A 17289-nucleotide genomic window follows, 5' to 3' on the forward strand; every position below is an offset into this window, starting at 1 on the left:
AGTAGTAAAAAAAAAACAACAAAAGGTAATGCTTACAGCACCTAGGGTTCCCAAGCGGTCACCCATCTAAGTACTAACTAGGCTCGATGTTGCTTAACTTCGGTGATCGAACGAGAACCGGTGCTTTCAACGTGATATGGCCGTAAGCATCAAAGTGGTAAATTTTAATAAATAAACTTCTTATTTTAGAATAAGTTGATCCTCATTAAAATATATATTTTTTTACATTCCTTGACAACAGTTTATTTAACATATATTACATTTCATTTTCATTTTTCTCACCGAGTCCTCAACTAGAGATTAACGACGTGAGATGTGAGGTGTTTTCTGGTACAGATCAACGTGTAAGGAACGTAGTTGCCTAACTTGCTGCTGTATAATGTGTTTTAGGTAACTAAAAACTCAAATGACCGTTACAATGAGAAGGAAAATTTCATAAGCCGTAAAAAGACGAAGTTAAATCAGGCAGAGTTTCGGTAGTAGTAAAAAAAAAACAAAAAAAAACAAAAGGTAATGCTTACAGCACCTAGGGTTCCCAAGCGGTCACCCATCTAAGTACTAACTAGGCTCGATGTTGCTTAACTTCGGTGATCGAACGAGAACCGGTGCTTTCAACGTGATATGGCCGTAAGCATCAAAGTGGTAAATTTTAATATATTTATTCTATAAACTGATAAATAAACTTCTTATTTTAGAATAAGTTGATCCTCATTAAAATATATATTTTTTTACATTCCTTGACAACAGTTTATTTAACATATATTACATTTCATTTTCATTTTTCTCACCGAGTCCTCAACTAGAGATTAACGACGTGAGATGTGAGGTGTTTTCTGGTACAGATCAACGTGTAAGGAACGTAGTTGCCTAACTTGCTGCTGTATAATGTGTTTTAGGTAACTAAAAACTCAAATGACCGTTACAATGAGAAGGAAAATTTCATAAGCCGTAAAAAGACGAAGTTAAATCAGGCAGAGTTTCGGTAGTAGTAAAAAAAAACAACAAAAAACAAAAGGTAATGCTTACAGCACCTAGGGTTCCCAAGCGGTCACCCATCTAAGTACTAACTAGGCTCGATGTTGCTTAACTTCGGTGATCGAACGAGAACCGGTGCTTTCAACGTGATATGGCCGTAAGCATCAAAGTGGTAAATTTTAATATATTTATTCTATAAACTGATAAATAAACTTCTTATTTTAGAATAAGTTGATCCTCATTAAAATATATATTTTTTTACATTCCTTGACAACAGTTTATTTAACATATATTACATTTCATTTTCATTTTTCTCACCGAGTCCTCAACTAGAGATTAACGACGTGAGATGTGAGGTGTTTTCTGGTACAGATCAACGTGTAAGGAACGTAGTTGCCTAACTTGCTGCTGTATAATGTGTTTTAGGTAACTAAAAACTCAAATGACCGTTACAATGAGAAGGAAAATTTCATAAGCCGTAAAAAGACGAAGTTAAATCAGGCAGAGTTTCGGTAGTAGTAAAAAAAAACAACAAAAGGTAATGCTTACAGCACCTAGGGTTCCCAAGCGGTCACCCATCTAAGTACTAACTAGGCTCGATGTTGCTTAACTTCGGTGATCGAACGAGAACCGGTGCTTTCAACGTGATATGGCCGTAAGCATCAAAGTGGTAAATTTTAATATATTTATTCTATAAACTGATAAATAAACTTCTTATTTTAGAATAAGTTGATCCTCATTAAAATATATATTTTTTTACATTCCTTGACAACAGTTTATTTAACATATATTACATTTCATTTTCATTTTTCTCACCGAGTCCTCAACTAGAGATTAACGACGTGAGATGTGAGGTGTTTTCTGGTACAGATCAACGTGTAAGGAACGTAGTTGCCTAACTTGCTGCTGTATAATGTGTTTTAGGTAACTAAAAACTCAAATGACCGTTACAATGAGAAGGAAAATTTCATAAGCCGTAAAAAGACGAAGTTAAATCAGGCAGAGTTTCGGTAGTAGTAAAAAAAAACAACAAAAGGTAATGCTTACAGCACCTAGGGTTCCCAAGCGGTCACCCATCTAAGTACTAACTAGGCTCGATGTTGCTTAACTTCGGTGATCGAACGAGAACCGGTGCTTTCAACGTGATATGGCCGTAAGCATCAAAGTGGTAAATTTTAATATATTTATTCTATAAACTGATAAATAAACTTCTTATTTTAGAATAAGTTGATCCTCATTAAAATATATTTTTTACATTCCTTGACAACAGTTTATTTAACATATATTACATTTCATTTTCATTTTTCTCACCGAGTCCTCAACTAGAGATTAACGACGTGAGATGTGAGGTGTTTTCTGGTACAGATCAACGTGTAAGGAACGTAGTTGCCTAACTTGCTGCTGTATAATGTGTTTTAGGTAACTAAAAACTCAAATGACCGTTACAATGAGAAGGAAAATTTCATAAGCCGTAAAAAGACGAAGTTAAATCAGGCAGAGTTTCGGTAGTAGTAAAAAAAAAACAAACAAAAGGTAATGCTTACAGCACCTAGGGTTCCCAAGCGGTCACCCATCTAAGTACTAACTAGGCTCGATGTTGCTTAACTTCGGTGATCGAACGAGAACCGGTGCTTTCAACGTGATATGGCCGTAAGCATCAAAGTGGTAAATTTTAATATATTTATTCTATGATAAATAAACTTCTTATTTTAGAATAAGTTGATCCTCATTAAAATATATATTTTTTTACATTCCTTGACAACAGTTTATTTAACATATATTACATTTCATTTTCATTTTTCTCACCGAGTCCTCAACTAGAGATTAACGACGTGAGATGTGAGGTGTTTTCTGGTACAGATCAACGTGTAAGGAACGTAGTTGCCTAACTTGCTGCTGTATAATGTGTTTTAGGTAACTAAAAACTCAAATGACCGTTACAATGAGAAGGAAAATTTCATAAGCCGTAAAAAGACGAAGTTAAATCAGGCAGAGTTTCGGTAGTAGTAAAAAAAAAAAACAAAAAAACAAAAGGTAATGCTTACAGCACCTAGGGTTCCCAAGCGGTCACCCATCTAAGTACTAACTAGGCTCGATGTTGCTTAACTTCGGTGATCGAACGAGAACCGGTGCTTTCAACGTGATATGGCCGTAAGCATCAAAGTGGTAAATTTTAATATATTTATTCTATAAACTGATAAATAAACTTCTTATTTTAGAATAAGTTGATCCTCATTAAAATATATATTTTTTACATTCCTTGACAACAGTTTATTTAACATATATTACATTTCATTTTCATTTTTCTCACCGAGTCCTCAACTAGAGATTAACGACGTGAGATGTGAGGTGTTTTCTGGTACAGATCAACGTGTAAGGAACGTAGTTGCCTAACTTGCTGCTGTATAATGTGTTTTAGGTAACTAAAAACTCAAATGACCGTTACAATGAGAAGGAAAATTTCATAAGCCGTAAAAAGACGAAGTTAAATCAGGCAGAGTTTCGGTAGTAGTAAAAAAAAACAACAAAAAAACAAAAGGTAATGCTTACAGCACCTAGGGTTCCCAAGCGGTCACCCATCTAAGTACTAACTAGGCTCGATGTTGCTTAACTTCGGTGATCGAACGAGAACCGGTGCTTTCAACGTGATATGGCCGTAAGCATCAAAGTGGTAAATTTTAATATATTTATTCTATAAACTGATAAATAAACTTCTTATTTTAGAATAAGTTGATCCTCATTAAAATATATATTTTTTTACATTCCTTGACAACAGTTTATTTAACATATATTACATTTCATTTTCATTTTTCTCACCGAGTCCTCAACTAGAGATTAACGACGTGAGATGTGAGGTGTTTTCTGGTACAGATCAACGTGTAAGGAACGTAGTTGCCTAACTTGCTGCTGTATAATGTGTTTTAGGTAACTAAAAACTCAAATGACCGTTACAATGAGAAGGAAAATTTCATAAGCCGTAAAAAGACGAAGTTAAATCAGGCAGAGTTTCGGTAGTAGTAAAAAAAAAACAACAGGTAATGCTTACAGCACCTAGGGTTCCCAAGCGGTCACCCATCTAAGTACTAACTAGGCTCGATGTTGCTTAACTTCGGTGATCGAACGAGAACCGGTGCTTTCAACGTGATATGGCCGTAAGCATCAAAGTGGTAAATTTTAATATATTTATTCTATAAACTGATAAATAAACTTCTTATTTTAGAATAAGTTGATCCTCATTAAAATATATATTTTTTTACATTCCTTGACAACAGTTTATTTAACATATATTACATTTCATTTTCATTTTTCTCACCGAGTCCTCAACTAGAGATTAACGACGTGAGATGTGAGGTGTTTTCTGGTACAGATCAACGTGTAAGGAACGTAGTTGCCTAACTTGCTGCTGTATAATGTGTTTTAGGTAACTAAAAACTCAAATGACCGTTACAATGAGAAGGAAAATTTCATAAGCCGTAAAAAGACGAAGTTAAATCAGGCAGAGTTTCGGTAGTAGTAAAAAAAAAACAACAAAAAACAAAAGGTAATGCTTACAGCACCTAGGGTTCCCAAGCGGTCACCCATCTAAGTACTAACTAGGCTCGATGTTGCTTAACTTCGGTGATCGAACGAGAACCGGTGCTTTCAACGTGATATGGCCGTAAGCATCAAAGTGGTAAATTTTAATATATTTATTCTATAAACTGATAAATAAACTTCTTATTTTAGAATAAGTTGATCCTCATTAAAATATATATTTTTTTACATTCCTTGACAACAGTTTATTTAACATATATTACATTTCATTTTCATTTTTCTCACCGAGTCCTCAACTAGAGATTAACGACGTGAGATGTGAGGTGTTTTCTGGTACAGATCAACGTGTAAGGAACGTAGTTGCCTAACTTGCTGCTGTATAATGTGTTTTAGGTAACTAAAAACTCAAATGACCGTTACAATGAGAAGGAAAATTTCATAAGCCGTAAAAAGACGAAGTTAAATCAGGCAGAGTTTCGGTAGTAGTAAAAAAAAAACAACAAAAAACAAAGGTAATGCTTACAGCACCTAGGGTTCCCAAGCGGTCACCCATCTAAGTACTAACTAGGCTCGATGTTGCTTAACTTCGGTGATCGAACGAGAACCGGTGCTTTCAACGTGATATGGCCGTAAGCATCAAAGTGGTAAATTTTAATATATTTATTCTATAAACTGATAAATAAACTTCTTATTTTAGAATAAGTTGATCCTCATTAAAATATATATTTTTTTACATTCCTTGACAACAGTTTATTTAACATATATTACATTTCATTTTCATTTTTCTCACCGAGTCCTCAACTAGAGATTAACGACGTGAGATGTGAGGTGTTTTCTGGTACAGATCAACGTGTAAGGAACGTAGTTGCCTAACTTGCTGCTGTATAATGTGTTTTAGGTAACTAAAAACTCAAATGACCGTTACAATGAGAAGGAAAATTTCATAAGCCGTAAAAAGACGAAGTTAAATCAGGCAGAGTTTCGGTAGTAGTAAAAAAAAAACAACAAAAGGTAATGCTTACAGCACCTAGGGTTCCCAAGCGGTCACCCATCTAAGTACTAACTAGGCTCGATGTTGCTTAACTTCGGTGATCGAACGAGAACCGGTGCTTTCAACGTGATATGGCCGTAAGCATCAAAGTGGTAAATTTTAATAAATAAACTTCTTATTTTAGAATAAGTTGATCCTCATTAAAATATATATTTTTTTACATTCCTTGACAACAGTTTATTTAACATATATTACATTTCATTTTCATTTTTCTCACCGAGTCCTCAACTAGAGATTAACGACGTGAGATGTGAGGTGTTTTCTGGTACAGATCAACGTGTAAGGAACGTAGTTGCCTAACTTGCTGCTGTATAATGTGTTTTAGGTAACTAAAAACTCAAATGACCGTTACAATGAGAAGGAAAATTTCATAAGCCGTAAAAAGACGAAGTTAAATCAGGCAGAGTTTCGGTAGTAGTAAAAAAAAAACAAAAAACAAAAGGTAATGCTTACAGCACCTAGGGTTCCCAAGCGGTCACCCATCTAAGTACTAACTAGGCTCGATGTTGCTTAACTTCGGTGATCGAACGAGAACCGGTGCTTTCAACGTGATATGGCCGTAAGCATCAAAGTGGTAAATTTTAATATATTTATTCTATAAACTGATAAATAAACTTCTTATTTTAGAATAAGTTGATCCTCATTAAAATATATATTTTTTTACATTCCTTGACAACAGTTTATTTAACATATATTACATTTCATTTTCATTTTTCTCACCGAGTCCTCAACTAGAGATTAACGACGTGAGATGTGAGGTGTTTTCTGGTACAGATCAACGTGTAAGGAACGTAGTTGCCTAACTTGCTGCTGTATAATGTGTTTTAGGTAACTAAAAACTCAAATGACCGTTACAATGAGAAGGAAAATTTCATAAGCCGTAAAAAGACGAAGTTAAATCAGGCAGAGTTTCGGTAGTAGTAAAAAAAAACAAAAAAACAAAAGGTAATGCTTACAGCACCTAGGGTTCCCAAGCGGTCACCCATCTAAGTACTAACTAGGCTCGATGTTGCTTAACTTCGGTGATCGAACGAGAACCGGTGCTTTCAACGTGATATGGCCGTAAGCATCAAAGTGGTAATTTATTCTATAAATAAATAAACTTCTTATTTTAGAATAAGTTGATCCTCATTAAAATATATATTTTTTTACATTCCTTGACAACAGTTTATTTAACATATATTACATTTCATTTTCATTTTTCTCACCGAGTCCTCAACTAGAGATTAACGACGTGAGATGTGAGGTGTTTTCTGGTACAGATCAACGTGTAAGGAACGTAGTTGCCTAACTTGCTGCTGTATAATGTGTTTTAGGTAACTAAAAACTCAAATGACCGTTACAATGAGAAGGAAAATTTCATAAGCCGTAAAAAGACGAAGTTAAATCAGGCAGAGTTTCGGTAGTAGTAAAAAAAAAAACAAAAAAACAAAAGGTAATGCTTACAGCACCTAGGGTTCCCAAGCGGTCACCCATCTAAGTACTAACTAGGCTCGATGTTGCTTAACTTCGGTGATCGAACGAGAACCGGTGCTTTCAACGTGATATGGCCGTAAGCATCAAAGTGGTAAATTTTAATATATTTATTCTATAAACTGATAAATAAACTTCTTATTTTAGAATAAGTTGATCCTCATTAAAATATATATTTTTTTACATTCCTTGACAACAGTTTATTTAACATATATTACATTTCATTTTCATTTTTCTCACCGAGTCCTCAACTAGAGATTAACGACGTGAGATGTGAGGTGTTTTCTGGTACAGATCAACGTGTAAGGAACGTAGTTGCCTAACTTGCTGCTGTATAATGTGTTTTAGGTAACTAAAAACTCAAATGACCGTTACAATGAGAAGGAAAATTTCATAAGCCGTAAAAAGACGAAGTTAAATCAGGCAGAGTTTCGGTAGTAGTAGTAAAAAAAAAACAACAAAAGGTAATGCTTACAGCACCTAGGGTTCCCAAGCGGTCACCCATCTAAGTACTAACTAGGCTCGATGTTGCTTAACTTCGGTGATCGAACGAGAACCGGTGCTTTCAACGTGATATGGCCGTAAGCATCAAAGTGGTAAATTTTAATATATTTATTCTATAAACTGATAAATAAACTTCTTATTTTAGAATAAGTTGATCCTCATTAAATATATATTTTTTTACATTCCTTGACAACAGTTTATTTAACATATATTACATTTCATTTTCATTTTTCTCACCGAGTCCTCAACTAGAGATTAACGACGTGAGATGTGAGGTGTTTTCTGGTACAGATCAACGTGTAAGGAACGTAGTTGCCTAACTTGCTGCTGTATAATGTGTTTTAGGTAACTAAAAACTCAAATGACCGTTACAATGAGAAGGAAAATTTCATAAGCCGTAAAAAGACGAAGTTAAATCAGGCAGAGTTTCGGGAGTAGTAAAAAAAAAAACAACAAAAAAACAAAAGTAATGCTTACAGCACCTAGGGTTCCCAAGCGGTCACCCATCTAAGTACTAACTAGGCTCGATGTTGCTTAACTTCGGTGATCGAACGAGAACCGGTGCTTTCAACGTGATATGGCCGTAAGCATCAAAGTGGTAAATTTTAATATATTTATTCTATAAACTGATAAATAAACTTCTTATTTTAGAATAAGTTGATCCTCATTAAAATATATATTTTTTTACATTCCTTGACAACAGTTTATTTAACATATATTACATTTCATTTTCATTTTTCTCACCGAGTCCTCAACTAGAGATTAACGACGTGAGATGTGAGGTGTTTTCTGGTACAGATCAACGTGTAAGGAACGTAGTTGCCTAACTTGCTGCTGTATAATGTGTTTTAGGTAACTAAAAACTCAAATGACCGTTACAATGAGAAGGAAAATTTCATAAGCCGTAAAAAGACGAAGTTAAATCAGGCAGAGTTTCGGTAGTAGTAAAAAAAAAACAAACAAAAGGTAATGCTTACAGCACCTAGGGTTCCCAAGCGGTCACCCATCTAAGTACTAACTAGGCTCGATGTTGCTTAACTTCGGTGATCGAACGAGAACCGGTGCTTTCAACGTGATATGGCCGTAAGCATCAAAGTGGTAATATATTTATTTTACTGATAAATAAACTTCTTATTTTAGAATAAGTTGATCCTCATTAAAATATATATTTTTTTACATTCCTTGACAACAGTTTATTTAACATATATTACATTTCATTTTCATTTTTCTCACCGAGTCCTCAACTAGAGATTAACGACGTGAGATGTGAGGTGTTTTCTGGTACAGATCAACGTGTAAGGAACGTAGTTGCCTAACTTGCTGCTGTATAATGTGTTTTAGGTAACTAAAAACTCAAATGACCGTTACAATGAGAAGGAAAATTTCATAAGCCGTAAAAAGACGAAGTTAAATCAGGCAGAGTTTCGGTAGTAGTAGTAAAAAAAAAACAAAAAAACAAAAGGTAATGCTTACAGCACCTAGGGTTCCCAAGCGGTCACCCATCTAAGTACTAACTAGGCTCGATGTTGCTTAACTTCGGTGATCGAACGAGAACCGGTGCTTTCAACGTGATATGGCCGTAAGCATCAAAGTGGTAAATTTTAATATATTTATTCTATAAACTGATAAATAAACTTCTTATTTTAGAATAAGTTGATCCTCATTAAAATATATATTTTTTTACATTCCTTGACAACAGTTTATTTAACATATATTACATTTCATTTTCATTTTTCTCACCGAGTCCTCAACTAGAGATTAACGACGTGAGATGTGAGGTGTTTTCTGGTACAGATCAACGTGTAAGGAACGTAGTTGCCTAACTTGCTGCTGTATAATGTGTTTTAGGTAACTAAAAACTCAAATGACCGTTACAATGAGAAGGAAAATTTCATAAGCCGTAAAAAGACGAAGTTAAATCAGGCAGAGTTTCGGTAGTAGTAAAAAAAAACAACAAAAAAACAAAAGGTAATGCTTACAGCACCTAGGGTTCCCAAGCGGTCACCCATCTAAGTACTAACTAGGCTCGATGTTGCTTAACTTCGGTGATCGAACGAGAACCGGTGCTTTCAACGTGATATGGCCGTAAGCATCAAAGTGGTAAATTTTAATAAATAAACTTCTTATTTTAGAATAAGTTGATCCTCATTAAAATATATATTTTTTTACATTCCTTGACAACAGTTTATTTAACATATATTACATTTCATTTTCATTTTTCTCACCGAGTCCTCAACTAGAGATTAACGACGTGAGATGTGAGGTGTTTTCTGGTACAGATCAACGTGTAAGGAACGTAGTTGCCTAACTTGCTGCTGTATAATGTGTTTTAGGTAACTAAAAACTCAAATGACCGTTACAATGAGAAGGAAAATTTCATAAGCCGTAAAAAGACGAAGTTAAATCAGGCAGAGTTTCGGTAGTAGTAAAAAAAAAACAACAAAAAAACAAAAGGTAATGCTTACAGCACCTAGGGTTCCCAAGCGGTCACCCATCTAAGTACTAACTAGGCTCGATGTTGCTTAACTTCGGTGATCGAACGAGAACCGGTGCTTTCAACGTGATATGGCCGTAAGCATCAAAGTGGTAAATTTTAATATATTTATTCTATAAACTGATAAATAAACTTCTTATTTTAGAATAAGTTGATCCTCATTAAAATATATTTTTTTACATTCCTTGACAACAGTTTATTTAACATATATTACATTTCATTTTCATTTTTCTCACCGAGTCCTCAACTAGAGATTAACGACGTGAGATGTGAGGTGTTTTCTGGTACAGATCAACGTGTAAGGAACGTAGTTGCCTAACTTGCTGCTGTATAATGTGTTTTAGGTAACTAAAAACTCAAATGACCGTTACAATGAGAAGGAAAATTTCATAAGCCGTAAAAAGACGAAGTTAAATCAGGCAGAGTTTCGGTAGTAGTAAAAAAAAAACAACAAAAGGTAATGCTTACAGCACCTAGGGTTCCCAAGCGGTCACCCATCTAAGTACTAACTAGGCTCGATGTTGCTTAACTTCGGTGATCGAACGAGAACCGGTGCTTTCAACGTGATATGGCCGTAAGCATCAAAGTGGTAAATTTTAATATATTTATTCTATAAACTGATAAATAAACTTCTTATTTTAGAATAAGTTGATCCTCATTAAAATATATTTTTTTACATTCCTTGACAACAGTTTATTTAACATATATTACATTTCATTTTCATTTTTCTCACCGAGTCCTCAACTAGAGATTAACGACGTGAGATGTGAGGTGTTTTCTGGTACAGATCAACGTGTAAGGAACGTAGTTGCCTAACTTGCTGCTGTATAATGTGTTTTAGGTAACTAAAAACTCAAATGACCGTTACAATGAGAAGGAAAATTTCATAAGCCGTAAAAAGACGAAGTTAAATCAGGCAGAGTTTCGGTAGTAGTAAAAAAAAAACAACAAAAAACAAAAGGTAATGCTTACAGCACCTAGGGTTCCCAAGCGGTCACCCATCTAAGTACTAACTAGGCTCGATGTTGCTTAACTTCGGTGATCGAACGAGAACCGGTGCTTTCAACGTGATATGGCCGTAAGCATCAAAGTGGTAAATTTTAATATATTTATTCTATAAACTGATAAATAAACTTCTTATTTTAGAATAAGTTGATCCTCATTAAAATATATATTTTTTTACATTCCTTGACAACAGTTTATTTAACATATATTACATTTCATTTTCATTTTTCTCACCGAGTCCTCAACTAGAGATTAACGACGTGAGATGTGAGGTGTTTTCTGGTACAGATCAACGTGTAAGGAACGTAGTTGCCTAACTTGCTGCTGTATAATGTGTTTTAGGTAACTAAAAACTCAAATGACCGTTACAATGAGAAGGAAAATTTCATAAGCCGTAAAAAGACGAAGTTAAATCAGGCAGAGTTTCGGTAGTAGTAAAAAAAAAACAACAAAAACAAAAGGTAATGCTTACAGCACCTAGGGTTCCCAAGCGGTCACCCATCTAAGTACTAACTAGGCTCGATGTTGCTTAACTTCGGTGATCGAACGAGAACCGGTGCTTTCAACGTGATATGGCCGTAAGCATCAAAGTGGTAAATTTTAATATATTTATTCTATAAACTGATAAATAAACTTCTTATTTTAGAATAAGTTGATCCTCATTAAAATATATATTTTTTTACATTCCTTGACAACAGTTTATTTAACATATATTACATTTCATTTTCATTTTTCTCACCGAGTCCTCAACTAGAGATTAACGACGTGAGATGTGAGGTGTTTTCTGGTACAGATCAACGTGTAAGGAACGTAGTTGCCTAACTTGCTGCTGTATAATGTGTTTTAGGTAACTAAAAACTCAAATGACCGTTACAATGAGAAGGAAAATTTCATAAGCCGTAAAAAGACGAAGTTAAATCAGGCAGAGTTTCGGTAGTAGTAGTAGTAAAAAAAAAACAACAAAAGGTAATGCTTACAGCACCTAGGGTTCCCAAGCGGTCACCCATCTAAGTACTAACTAGGCTCGATGTTGCTTAACTTCGGTGATCGAACGAGAACCGGTGCTTTCAACGTGATATGGCCGTAAGCATCAAAGTGGTAAATTTTACTGATAAATAAACTTCTTATTTTAGAATAAGTTGATCCTCATTAAAATATATATTTTTTTACATTCCTTGACAACAGTTTATTTAACATATATTACATTTCATTTTCATTTTTCTCACCGAGTCCTCAACTAGAGATTAACGACGTGAGATGTGAGGTGTTTTCTGGTACAGATCAACGTGTAAGGAACGTAGTTGCCTAACTTGCTGCTGTATAATGTGTTTTAGGTAACTAAAAACTCAAATGACCGTTACAATGAGAAGGAAAATTTCATAAGCCGTAAAAAGACGAAGTTAAATCAGGCAGAGTTTCGGTAGTAGTAAAAAAAAAACAACAAAAAACAAAGGTAATGCTTACAGCACCTAGGGTTCCCAAGCGGTCACCCATCTAAGTACTAACTAGGCTCGATGTTGCTTAACTTCGGTGATCGAACGAGAACCGGTGCTTTCAACGTGATATGGCCGTAAGCATCAAAGTGGTAAATTTTAATATATTTATTCTATAAACTGATAAATAAACTTCTTATTTTAGAATAAGTTGATCCTCATTAAAATATATATTTTTTTACATTCCTTGACAACAGTTTATTTAACATATATTACATTTCATTTTCATTTTTCTCACCGAGTCCTCAACTAGAGATTAACGACGTGAGATGTGAGGTGTTTTCTGGTACAGATCAACGTGTAAGGAACGTAGTTGCCTAACTTGCTGCTGTATAATGTGTTTTAGGTAACTAAAAACTCAAATGACCGTTACAATGAGAAGGAAAATTTCATAAGCCGTAAAAAGACGAAGTTAAATCAGGCAGAGTTTCGGTAGTAGTAAAAAAAAAAACAAAAAAACAAAAGGTAATGCTTACAGCACCTAGGGTTCCCAAGCGGTCACCCATCTAAGTACTAACTAGGCTCGATGTTGCTTAACTTCGGTGATCGAACGAGAACCGGTGCTTTCAACGTGATATGGCCGTAAGCATCAAAGTGGTAAATTTTAATATATTTATTCTATAAACTGATAAATAAACTTCTTATTTTAGAATAAGTTGATCCTCATTAAAATATATATTTTTTTACATTCCTTGACAACAGTTTATTTAACATATATTACATTTCATTTTCATTTTTCTCACCGAGTCCTCAACTAGAGATTAACGACGTGAGATGTGAGGTGTTTTCTGGTACAGATCAACGTGTAAGGAACGTAGTTGCCTAACTTGCTGCTGTATAATGTGTTTTAGGTAACTAAAAACTCAAATGACCGTTACAATGAGAAGGAAAATTTCATAAGCCGTAAAAAGACGAAGTTAAATCAGGCAGAGTTTCGGTAGTAGTAAAAAAAAACAACAAAAGGTAATGCTTACAGCACCTAGGGTTCCCAAGCGGTCACCCATCTAAGTACTAACTAGGCTCGATGTTGCTTAACTTCGGTGATCGAACGAGAACCGGTGCTTTCAACGTGATATGGCCGTAAGCATCAAAGTGGTAAATTTTAATATATTTATTCTATAAACTGATAAATAAACTTCTTATTTTAGAATAAGTTGATCCTCATTAAAATATATATTTTTTTACATTCCTTGACAACAGTTTATTTAACATATATTACATTTCATTTTCATTTTTCTCACCGAGTCCTCAACTAGAGATTAACGACGTGAGATGTGAGGTGTTTTCTGGTACAGATCAACGTGTAAGGAACGTAGTTGCCTAACTTGCTGCTGTATAATGTGTTTTAGGTAACTAAAAACTCAAATGACCGTTACAATGAGAAGGAAAATTTCATAAGCCGTAAAAAGACGAAGTTAAATCAGGCAGAGTTTCGGTAGTAGTAAAAAAAAAACAACAAAAAAACAAAAGGTAATGCTTACAGCACCTAGGGTTCCCAAGCGGTCACCCATCTAAGTACTAACTAGGCTCGATGTTGCTTAACTTCGGTGATCGAACGAGAACCGGTGCTTTCAACGTGATATGGCCGTAAGCATCAAAGTGGTAAATTTTAATATATTTATTCTATAAACTGATAAATAAACTTCTTATTTTAGAATAAGTTGATCCTCATTAAAATATATATTTTTTTACATTCCTTGACAACAGTTTATTTAACATATATTACATTTCATTTTCATTTTTCTCACCGAGTCCTCAACTAGAGATTAACGACGTGAGATGTGAGGTGTTTTCTGGTACAGATCAACGTGTAAGGAACGTAGTTGCCTAACTTGCTGCTGTATAATGTGTTTTAGGTAACTAAAAACTCAAATGACCGTTACAATGAGAAGGAAAATTTCATAAGCCGTAAAAAGACGAAGTTAAATCAGGCAGAGTTTCGGGTAGTAGTAAAAAAAAAAACAACAAAAGGTAATGCTTACAGCACCTAGGGTTCCCAAGCGGTCACCCATCTAAGTACTAACTAGGCTCGATGTTGCTTAACTTCGGTGATCGAACGAGAACCGGTGCTTTCAACGTGATATGGCCGTAAGCATCAAAGTGGTAAATTTTAATAAATAAACTTCTTATTTTAGAATAAGTTGATCCTCATTAAAATATATATTTTTTTACATTCCTTGACAACAGTTTATTTAACATATATTACATTTCATTTTCATTTTTCTCACCGAGTCCTCAACTAGAGATTAACGACGTGAGATGTGAGGTGTTTTCTGGTACAGATCAACGTGTAAGGAACGTAGTTGCCTAACTTGCTGCTGTATAATGTGTTTTAGGTAACTAAAAACTCAAATGACCGTTACAATGAGAAGGAAAATTTCATAAGCCGTAAAAAGACGAAGTTAAATCAGGCAGAGTTTCGGTAGTAGTAAAAAAAAAACAACAAAAAAACAAAAGGTAATGCTTACAGCACCTAGGGTTCCCAAGCGGTCACCCATCTAAGTACTAACTAGGCTCGATGTTGCTTAACTTCGGTGATCGAACGAGAACCGGTGCTTTCAACGTGATATGGCCGTAAGCATCAAAGTGGTAAATTTTAATATATTTATTCTATAAACTGATAAATAAACTTCTTATTTTAGAATAAGTTGATCCTCATTAAAATATATATTTTTTACATTCCTTGACAACAGTTTATTTAACATATATTACATTTCATTTTCATTTTTCTCACCGAGTCCTCAACTAGAGATTAACGACGTGAGATGTGAGGTGTTTTCTGGTACAGATCAACGTGTAAGGAACGTAGTTGCCTAACTTGCTGCTGTATAATGTGTTTTAGGTAACTAAAAACTCAAATGACCGTTACAATGAGAAGGAAAATTTCATAAGCCGTAAAAAGACGAAGTTAAATCAGGCAGAGTTTCGGTAGTGTGTAGTAAAAAAAAAAAAAAAACAAAAGGTAATGCTTACAGCACCTAGGGTTCCCAAGCGGTCACCCATCTAAGTACTAACTAGGCTCGATGTTGCTTAACTTCGGTGATCGAACGAGAACCGGTGCTTTCAACGTGATATGGCCGTAAGCATCAAAGTGGTAAATTTGAATAAATAAACTTCTTATTTTAGAATAAGTTGATCCTCATTAAAAATATATATTTTTTACATTCCTTGACAACAGTTTATTTAACATATATTACATTTCATTTTCATTTTTCTCACCGAGTCCTCAACTAGAGATTAACGACGTGAGATGTGAGGTGTTTCTGGTACAGATCAACGTGTAAGGAACGTAGTTGCCTAACTTGCTGCTGTATAATGTGTTTTAGGTAACTAAAAAACTCAAAATGACCGTTACAATGAGAAGGAAAATTTCATAAGCCGTAAAAAGACGAAGTTAAATCAGGCAGAGTTTCGGTAGTAGTAGTAAAAAAAAAAAAAAAAAAACAAAAGGTAATGCTTACAGCACCTAGGGTTCCCAAGCGGTCACCCATCTAAGTACTAACTAGGCTCGATGTTGCTTAACTTCGGTGGTGATCGAACGAGAACGGTGCTTTCAACGTGATATGGCCGTAAGCATCAAAGTGGTAAATTTTAATATATTTATTCTATAAACTGATAAATAAACTTCTTATTTTAGAATAAGTTGATCCTCATTAAATATATATTTTTTACATTCCTTGACAACAGTTTATTTAACATATATTACATTTCATTTCATTTTTCTCACCGAGTCCTCAACTAGAGATTAACGACGTGAGATGTGAGGTGTTTTCTGGTACAGATCAACGTGTAAGGAACGTAGTTGCCTAACTTGCTGCTGTATAATGTGTTTTAGGTAACTAAAAACTCAAATGACCGTTACAATGAGAAGGAAAATTCATAAGCCGTAAAAAGACGAAGTTAAATCAGGCAGAGTTTCGGTAGTAGTAAAACAAAAAACAAAAAGGTAATGCTTACAGCACCTAGGGTTCCCAAGCGGTCACCCATCTAAGTACTAACTAGGCTCGATGTTGCTTAACTTCGGTGATCGAACGAGAACCGGTGCTTTCAACGTGATATGGCGTAAGCATCAAAGTGGTAAATTTTTCATAATAAACTTCTATTTAGAATAAGTTGATCCTCATTAAAATATATATTTTTTACATTCCTTGACAAAAGTTATTTAACATATATTACATTTCATTTTCAGTTTTCTCACCGAGTCCTCAAACTAGAGATTAACGAGTGAGATGTGAGGTTGTTTTTGGTACAGATCAACGTGTAAGGAAAGTAGTTGCTAACTTGCTGCTGATGTAAATGTGTTTTAGGTAACTAAAAACTCAAATGACCGTTACAATGAGAAGGAAAATTTCCAAGCCGTTAAAAAGACGAAGTTAAATCAGGCAGAGTTTCGGGTAGTTGTAGTAAAAAAAAAAAACAACAAAACAAAAGGTAAGCTTACAGCACAGGTTCCCAAAGCGGTCACCCATCTAAGTACTAACTAGGCTCGATGTTGCTAACTTCGGTGATCGAACGAGAACCGGTGCTTTCAACGTGATATGGCCGTAAGCATCAAAGTGGTAATTTTAATATATTTATTCTAAAACTGATAAATAAACTTCTTATTTTAGAATAAGGTGATCCTCATTAAAATATATATTTTTTTACATCCTTGACAACAGTTTATTTAACATATATTTACATTTCATTTTTCATTTTCTCACCGAGTCCTCAACTAGAGATTAACGACGTGAGGATTGTGAGGTGTTTTCTGTACAGAT

At 34.5% G+C, this 17289-nt stretch overlaps 33 non-coding genes and 2 pseudogenes across 33 annotated transcripts; all 35 read right to left on the reverse strand.

Annotated features, from left to right (window-relative positions):
• Positions 1-29: 29 nt before the first annotated feature.
• Positions 30-148, reverse strand: LOC115211147. The gene has a single exon (XR_003881471.1). It is a non-coding gene; the product is annotated as a 5S ribosomal RNA (ribosomal RNA).
• Positions 149-514: 366 nt separating this feature from the next.
• Positions 515-633, reverse strand: LOC115211150. The gene has a single exon (XR_003881473.1). It is a non-coding gene; the product is annotated as a 5S ribosomal RNA (ribosomal RNA).
• Positions 634-1019: 386 nt separating this feature from the next.
• Positions 1020-1138, reverse strand: LOC115211151. The gene has a single exon (XR_003881474.1). It is a non-coding gene; the product is annotated as a 5S ribosomal RNA (ribosomal RNA).
• Positions 1139-1517: 379 nt separating this feature from the next.
• LOC115211152 lies at positions 1518-1636 on the reverse strand. The gene has a single exon (XR_003881475.1). It is a non-coding gene; the product is annotated as a 5S ribosomal RNA (ribosomal RNA).
• Positions 1637-2015: 379 nt separating this feature from the next.
• LOC115211153 lies at positions 2016-2134 on the reverse strand. The gene has a single exon (XR_003881476.1). It is a non-coding gene; the product is annotated as a 5S ribosomal RNA (ribosomal RNA).
• Positions 2135-2512: 378 nt separating this feature from the next.
• LOC115211154 lies at positions 2513-2631 on the reverse strand. The gene has a single exon (XR_003881477.1). It is a non-coding gene; the product is annotated as a 5S ribosomal RNA (ribosomal RNA).
• Positions 2632-3013: 382 nt separating this feature from the next.
• LOC115211155 lies at positions 3014-3132 on the reverse strand. Its single transcript, XR_003881478.1, has one exon. It is a non-coding gene; the product is annotated as a 5S ribosomal RNA (ribosomal RNA).
• A 386-nt stretch (positions 3133-3518) lies between these two features.
• On the reverse strand, positions 3519-3637 carry LOC115211156. The gene has a single exon (XR_003881479.1). It is a non-coding gene; the product is annotated as a 5S ribosomal RNA (ribosomal RNA).
• Positions 3638-4014: 377 nt separating this feature from the next.
• Positions 4015-4133, reverse strand: LOC115211157. The gene has a single exon (XR_003881480.1). It is a non-coding gene; the product is annotated as a 5S ribosomal RNA (ribosomal RNA).
• A 387-nt stretch (positions 4134-4520) lies between these two features.
• On the reverse strand, positions 4521-4639 carry LOC115211158. The gene has a single exon (XR_003881481.1). It is a non-coding gene; the product is annotated as a 5S ribosomal RNA (ribosomal RNA).
• Positions 4640-5025: 386 nt separating this feature from the next.
• Positions 5026-5144, reverse strand: LOC115211159. The gene has a single exon (XR_003881482.1). It is a non-coding gene; the product is annotated as a 5S ribosomal RNA (ribosomal RNA).
• Positions 5145-5524: 380 nt separating this feature from the next.
• On the reverse strand, positions 5525-5643 carry LOC115211162. Its single transcript, XR_003881484.1, has one exon. It is a non-coding gene; the product is annotated as a 5S ribosomal RNA (ribosomal RNA).
• Positions 5644-6006: 363 nt separating this feature from the next.
• On the reverse strand, positions 6007-6125 carry LOC115211163. The gene has a single exon (XR_003881485.1). It is a non-coding gene; the product is annotated as a 5S ribosomal RNA (ribosomal RNA).
• Positions 6126-6509: 384 nt separating this feature from the next.
• On the reverse strand, positions 6510-6628 carry LOC115211164. The gene has a single exon (XR_003881486.1). It is a non-coding gene; the product is annotated as a 5S ribosomal RNA (ribosomal RNA).
• Positions 6629-6999: 371 nt separating this feature from the next.
• On the reverse strand, positions 7000-7118 carry LOC115211165. The gene has a single exon (XR_003881487.1). It is a non-coding gene; the product is annotated as a 5S ribosomal RNA (ribosomal RNA).
• Positions 7119-7501: 383 nt separating this feature from the next.
• Positions 7502-7620, reverse strand: LOC115211166. Its single transcript, XR_003881488.1, has one exon. It is a non-coding gene; the product is annotated as a 5S ribosomal RNA (ribosomal RNA).
• Positions 7621-8007: 387 nt separating this feature from the next.
• On the reverse strand, positions 8008-8126 carry LOC115211167. The gene has a single exon (XR_003881489.1). It is a non-coding gene; the product is annotated as a 5S ribosomal RNA (ribosomal RNA).
• A 381-nt stretch (positions 8127-8507) lies between these two features.
• Positions 8508-8626, reverse strand: LOC115211168. The gene has a single exon (XR_003881490.1). It is a non-coding gene; the product is annotated as a 5S ribosomal RNA (ribosomal RNA).
• A 377-nt stretch (positions 8627-9003) lies between these two features.
• Positions 9004-9122, reverse strand: LOC115211169. The gene has a single exon (XR_003881491.1). It is a non-coding gene; the product is annotated as a 5S ribosomal RNA (ribosomal RNA).
• A 387-nt stretch (positions 9123-9509) lies between these two features.
• LOC115211170 lies at positions 9510-9628 on the reverse strand. The gene has a single exon (XR_003881492.1). It is a non-coding gene; the product is annotated as a 5S ribosomal RNA (ribosomal RNA).
• A 367-nt stretch (positions 9629-9995) lies between these two features.
• Positions 9996-10114, reverse strand: LOC115211171. The gene has a single exon (XR_003881493.1). It is a non-coding gene; the product is annotated as a 5S ribosomal RNA (ribosomal RNA).
• A 378-nt stretch (positions 10115-10492) lies between these two features.
• On the reverse strand, positions 10493-10611 carry LOC115211173. Its single transcript, XR_003881495.1, has one exon. It is a non-coding gene; the product is annotated as a 5S ribosomal RNA (ribosomal RNA).
• A 385-nt stretch (positions 10612-10996) lies between these two features.
• LOC115211174 lies at positions 10997-11115 on the reverse strand. The gene has a single exon (XR_003881496.1). It is a non-coding gene; the product is annotated as a 5S ribosomal RNA (ribosomal RNA).
• A 386-nt stretch (positions 11116-11501) lies between these two features.
• On the reverse strand, positions 11502-11620 carry LOC115211175. Its single transcript, XR_003881497.1, has one exon. It is a non-coding gene; the product is annotated as a 5S ribosomal RNA (ribosomal RNA).
• A 386-nt stretch (positions 11621-12006) lies between these two features.
• Positions 12007-12125, reverse strand: LOC115211176. Its single transcript, XR_003881498.1, has one exon. It is a non-coding gene; the product is annotated as a 5S ribosomal RNA (ribosomal RNA).
• A 368-nt stretch (positions 12126-12493) lies between these two features.
• Positions 12494-12612, reverse strand: LOC115211177. Its single transcript, XR_003881499.1, has one exon. It is a non-coding gene; the product is annotated as a 5S ribosomal RNA (ribosomal RNA).
• A 386-nt stretch (positions 12613-12998) lies between these two features.
• Positions 12999-13117, reverse strand: LOC115211178. The gene has a single exon (XR_003881500.1). It is a non-coding gene; the product is annotated as a 5S ribosomal RNA (ribosomal RNA).
• Positions 13118-13496: 379 nt separating this feature from the next.
• LOC115211179 lies at positions 13497-13615 on the reverse strand. Its single transcript, XR_003881501.1, has one exon. It is a non-coding gene; the product is annotated as a 5S ribosomal RNA (ribosomal RNA).
• Positions 13616-14003: 388 nt separating this feature from the next.
• Positions 14004-14122, reverse strand: LOC115211180. The gene has a single exon (XR_003881502.1). It is a non-coding gene; the product is annotated as a 5S ribosomal RNA (ribosomal RNA).
• Positions 14123-14504: 382 nt separating this feature from the next.
• Positions 14505-14623, reverse strand: LOC115211181. The gene has a single exon (XR_003881503.1). It is a non-coding gene; the product is annotated as a 5S ribosomal RNA (ribosomal RNA).
• Positions 14624-14990: 367 nt separating this feature from the next.
• On the reverse strand, positions 14991-15109 carry LOC115211182. The gene has a single exon (XR_003881504.1). It is a non-coding gene; the product is annotated as a 5S ribosomal RNA (ribosomal RNA).
• Positions 15110-15495: 386 nt separating this feature from the next.
• On the reverse strand, positions 15496-15614 carry LOC115211184. The gene has a single exon (XR_003881506.1). It is a non-coding gene; the product is annotated as a 5S ribosomal RNA (ribosomal RNA).
• A 369-nt stretch (positions 15615-15983) lies between these two features.
• Positions 15984-16104, reverse strand: LOC115211261 (annotated as a pseudogene).
• A 375-nt stretch (positions 16105-16479) lies between these two features.
• LOC115211226 lies at positions 16480-16597 on the reverse strand. The gene has a single exon (XR_003881546.1). It is a non-coding gene; the product is annotated as a 5S ribosomal RNA (ribosomal RNA).
• Positions 16598-16963: 366 nt separating this feature from the next.
• Positions 16964-17079, reverse strand: LOC115211273 (annotated as a pseudogene).
• Positions 17080-17289: the final 210 nt, after the last annotated feature.

This window comes from Octopus sinensis, linkage group LG4 (assembly GCF_006345805.1).
Source record: "Octopus sinensis linkage group LG4, ASM634580v1, whole genome shotgun sequence".
Classification (NCBI taxonomy): Eukaryota; Metazoa; Mollusca; class Cephalopoda; order Octopoda; family Octopodidae; genus Octopus; species Octopus sinensis.